This window comes from Lampetra fluviatilis, chromosome 1 (assembly GCF_964198595.1).
Source record: "Lampetra fluviatilis chromosome 1, kcLamFluv1.1, whole genome shotgun sequence".
Lineage (NCBI taxonomy): Eukaryota > Metazoa > Chordata > Hyperoartia > Petromyzontiformes > Petromyzontidae > Lampetra > Lampetra fluviatilis.
The window spans coordinates 35,353,413-35,358,443 of NC_136275.1; positions in this window are offsets into that span (position 1 = coordinate 35,353,413).

Genomic DNA, 5,031 nt, shown 5'->3' on the forward strand with positions numbered 1-5,031 from the left:
AGTGGAAGACGTGTACAGTAGTGGTTTTGAAACATGATTTTTTGTTTTATCCACGACCCAAAGCTCCAAAAACGCCAAGCGGCCAGTAATAAACAGCACTGTGGAAGATGCGTGTTAGACGTTTCTTGAATGGAGCAAAGCTGTAAGAACTTGGGAAATATATTCCTGATTCTTTCGGTAAAGTCATGTAGAAGGGAAATAATAAAATAATATAAATATGAAACAATGAAAAAATTCTCACGACGCTTCGACTGCAACACAAGCAATCATCATCAGGTGTGAAATCCACAACAAGAACATTTGAAAAAAAAAATAACTTGGGAAACATTGGGAAACATTGCACAATTTATCCAGATTACTTTAGCGGGATGTCGCCGTTTCAAGGTACAACATTTTGTAATTTCATCTCCGGGGTATGAGTTCGGATCCAGACAGAAACCTCCAGTTTTTTTTGTTTTTGCCGCGGGCTTGCCTTCTCACGCGAACCACGATGCAGCGAAGTGCGAGTGTGGGCAGGTGCCGGGCTGAGCCCAGCACCACGAGGCCTGGAGCAATGAGCATGTGTGTGAGAGAGGCATTGTGCGCGTAAGAGAGAGAGAGACATTGTGTTTTGTGAGAGAGACATCGTGCGTGAGCACGTACGTGTGTGACACATGGGGCGTGTGAGAGCTAGTGTGTGTGTGTGTTTAAGCGTCGCCACTGGGGAGCAGGGCCGGCCCGAGGCATAAGCGAACTAAGCGGCTGCTTGGGGCCCCCTGGCCACCAGGGGGCCCCCGAATCGTTTTTTTTTTACAATTAAATAACTTAAACAAGTGATATAAATGAATTAATGAATGAATGAATAAATGATTCAAGACAAGAAAATTCTGTCGACAACTGCTGCTTTGTCACGGCTCACGGATGTCACGGCTCATTGACAATTCGCGTGGGCGCGGGCGCGGGCGCGGGCAGGTGCGCGCAATTGTACGTCACGATAATAAATACGCCTAAGCCATGTCACAAAAAAGGACGTATCCCTCTGGTGCCGAAAAAAGAAAAAAGAAAAGGACCGAGGAGGAGAAAAAAGAGCGAGATAAAGGTATGTTTGCATTATTATTTACAGTATGTTTTGTGCAGCAGCAGCACAAATTGTGCTCACGTCACTTGAGGAAGCAGCTAGCTAGTCATGACTCATGATATTTTTATAAGCCATTTTTTATTAATACATAACCTCACTGTATTCGTTTATAATATTCGCTATAACATTATAGTGTGACATTTGTGTCAATAATCTTCTAGCACAGATGAGTCTGCGTGGTGGGAGGGGGGCCCCCAAATCAAATTCTGCTTAGGGCCCCCAAGAGGCTCGGGCCGGCACTGCTGGGGAGACAAAGGCGGCCGGTCGTGTTTGCTGGCCACGCACCCCCTCGTTGTGCCGTGCTGGCCTTTTATAGGTGCTCGCTAAACAGCACTTGCCCCAGAAGTCTGTTAGGCTATACGGGGGGATATTTGTGTGTGTGGGTTGATGGGTACAGGGATTCTTAGACTATAAGTTCACCACGATGGGCATTGTAGGTTGTACGAGTTTGCGGGGGTATCAGAACTGATTTAAATATAATTCGCCACTGATGTTGGCCGTGGCCAGTGATCTGAACCCATTGCTCCGCGTCCAATAATTTCGGCTCATGGTATCACGAATGAAAGCAGTGCAATCTAGACCCGCATTTGTTTTTTTTATTTTAAAAAAAACATTTTTTTTTTATCGAATCACAAACCCCTGAATTGGAAATATTTATCGGAATCGCCCAGGGGACTAAACACTTTCACCGTGGCTGATAGCTAACGACAGGTTGACTTATGACACTGTCACCACACTCTATAATAAATAAACATGCGATGCAGTACAGCTGCTGTACTGTCAAAAAAGTGTTTGCTGTCTGGATAACGCGCGGGCGGGCGCGTCATCGAGCTGGGTTTGTGCGTGATGACGTAATCTCTGACGTAATCTCTCCCGGGCACGTCATCGAGCTGGGTTTGTGCGTGATGACGTAATCTCTGACGTAATCTCTCCCGGGCACGTCATCGAGCTGGGTTTGTGCGTGATGACGTAATCTCTGACGTAATCTCTCCCGCCCCCACCCCACTTACCGCCGTTCTTTTGATCTCATACTGGCGGAAGTACCCGGCGTTGACCGGGTGAAAAATATATTTCTTAAAAACCTTACATATTTCGATTTAAAGCTTTCGTGACTGCAGGGATTCATCTTCTTGGTTCTTTCGGTAAAGTCACGTAGAAGGGAAGTAATAAAATAATAAAAATAAAACATAATAAAACAATTCTCACTATTATGTTTTATTTTTTTTATTACTTCCCTTCTACGTGACTTTACCGAAAGAACCAAGAAGATGAACCTTACATATATATACAGATACTAAGGTATTGTCAAAGCCCGGTGGGCCGTTTGTACATTTCTCCACCAACAAATATATGAGAGGCTTGCACAAGTCCAAAAAGTTGTAGAAAGTGCGGGTAAATAGTTGATGTCAAAGGTTTTCGAAAATTGTGGACCCCCCCCCCTCAAAAAATATATTTACCCCTCGTAGGTATATATACCTACACACCTTACATACAACAGAGGAAGTAGTATCTATTGACTCTGTAGTAGTATCTACTGACTGTACCGTAGTATCTACTGAGCCAGTAGTAGCTACTGACTGTGTAGTAGTATTTAGTGAGAGTGGTGAGGGTGAGTGGTGAGAGTGAGTGGTGAGGGTGAGTGGTGAGAGTGAGTTCATATACGCGTACAGTGCTCGTCATACGATAATATTTCATTTTTGTTAAAGTTTTGCTGGCTGGTTAGCTGGCTGGCTGCCTGGCTAGCCACGCGCCGCCCAGCACGCGTTCTGATTGGCTGCAGGCCATGCACCGCCCATCGCGCAGAGAGCGCTGATAAATGTTAATGAAGAAGGAATCCAATCAGCGTCAAGGGGCGACCTTAATGTGGGAATTTTAGATCCAGAAAAGCGTCTCTTGACATCAATAAATGACGTGCGAGCCACAAGTCGTCGGGTTAGATCCAGAAATCATATGACATTTAGAAAAAAAAACAATCTGAAAATCACAGCTATGTTTTAGAGCATGAATCAAGCATGGATGAAGCTTTGTGTCCTTAAAAAACATCGGTCAATTCCCGTTCAATCGAGCATTTGATCGTTCAAAATACTGTGCGTCGATTCCCATTCCAGTATTCTTTATATGGGCAAAGCTACGCCCGATGACTCCATATATGGGGCTAGAACATTAACATAATTTATCATTCATTCTGTCGCGGATTCATTGTATCCTGTGACAGCGCCAAGTGTGGCGGGTGGAGGGGGTCGCGGATGGAGGGGGCGGAGGGGGGTCGCGGGTGGAGTGGATGGAGGGGGATGAGGGGGGTACGCGGGGGGCACGGGTGGAGTGCGGGCGGGGAGAGGAAGTAACGAATACAGAAGACTGACGTGGTTCATTTAAGGCAGAAAACTCTATTTTTTTTTAACTCACAATGCATATCTTTGCACTTTATTTCGTAAAAAAGCAGATGACTTTTCGTGCTCCGAGGACATGATTGTGAGAAAACAAATTACAGCTGCCTTTTGTTTCCCGTTGTAGAGCAAGTGGTTCTCAACTCGTCCCGTGTTACATATTAAAAAAAAGTTTTGCTGGCTGGCTGGCTGGCCGGACGAACGGCCACCTCCAACCACACCAACACAAAGGACACGCGCGTTGCGAATTACAAACGAATAATCAGCCCCTTGGGGGGGGGGGGGGCACAACCCTGAAGGCTCCCAGAGGCGCGTGCGGCTCTTCAATGACTGCTTTCGTGACGGCGCCCAAGCGCATCGCACTTCTCCATCTTATTGTGGCTGTCGGCCCCTTGCCCTCGGGCCGAGGCTACGCGCATAGCGAGAATACCTCGACCCTGGTGTGCGTTGTGTTGGGACGTTGTAGGCGTGTTTAGGGTATCGGTGGCTAATGCGCTGCCCTGCCGCTACTTAAACCGGCCCGCCGAGTTCGATTCCCGCCCACGGCGAACACAAGTGTGAGCCAGTACTGGGCACCCTCTAGGTTGACTCGGCCTCAAATGAGTACTGTACTTGGTTAGCATCAGTAGTGGCAGCGAGAAAAGTGGGTTCTGACCCCGTGCGGCAAGCCGTGCCGAACTTAATAGGTGCTCGCGAACAACACGTCATCTTCCGAACAGGTTGGGGGCCGTCCATAAATGACGTCACGCGATTTTGGACGATTTTTGACCCCCTCCCCCCGGTCACACGGCGTCACAGAAAATCAGACCCCTCTCAAATATGACGTCACAAAGCTCTGCCCCCCCCCCCACAAAAAAAATAAACCATGCTTCAAATCGCTTTAAACTAATGTCATTGTAGTGCGTATTGAATGTGGCGCTGCACTCTGATGTTGTAGGAGAAAACATTTATAATAAAAAGTCTATTTAATTAAGCAGAACGTGTTATCTATATCTTTTTTAAGTTGCGCATTTTGATGTGACGTCACATTTCTCAAACCCCCCCTCCTCGTCACACATCGTCACAAATGTCCGACCCACCCCCCCCAGGTGCGTGACGTCATTTATGAACGGCCCCTTAATAGGTGCTCGCGAGCAAGACGTCATCCCCCGGCACAGGTTGTACGGCTCGAACTCGGTGGGGGTTGTGTGTACCTGTGCTTTCCGGGTTTCTCAGAAACGAGGCGTGTCTGTCAAGTTGAGTGGCGAGCGCCTCCAGTGTCCGGGCCACGGATCGACCTCCTCATTCTCGCGCACAAAGCGAACGAAGAAGACTTCCTCCGCCACATACTTCACACACGCGCACGCACGCGCGCACGCACGCGGCCGCAAGCACTGCAACCCTGCTAGGCACGTACACTTGCACATAATAGACGGGCGGCTGCGTAATGTTGGAGTGATTACGTGCACACACAGAGCCGGTGGGTAGGGGCTACGTTACGGAATAAGGCTGCGCGCGTACGAAGAAGACAACAGCAGATGATGCTGC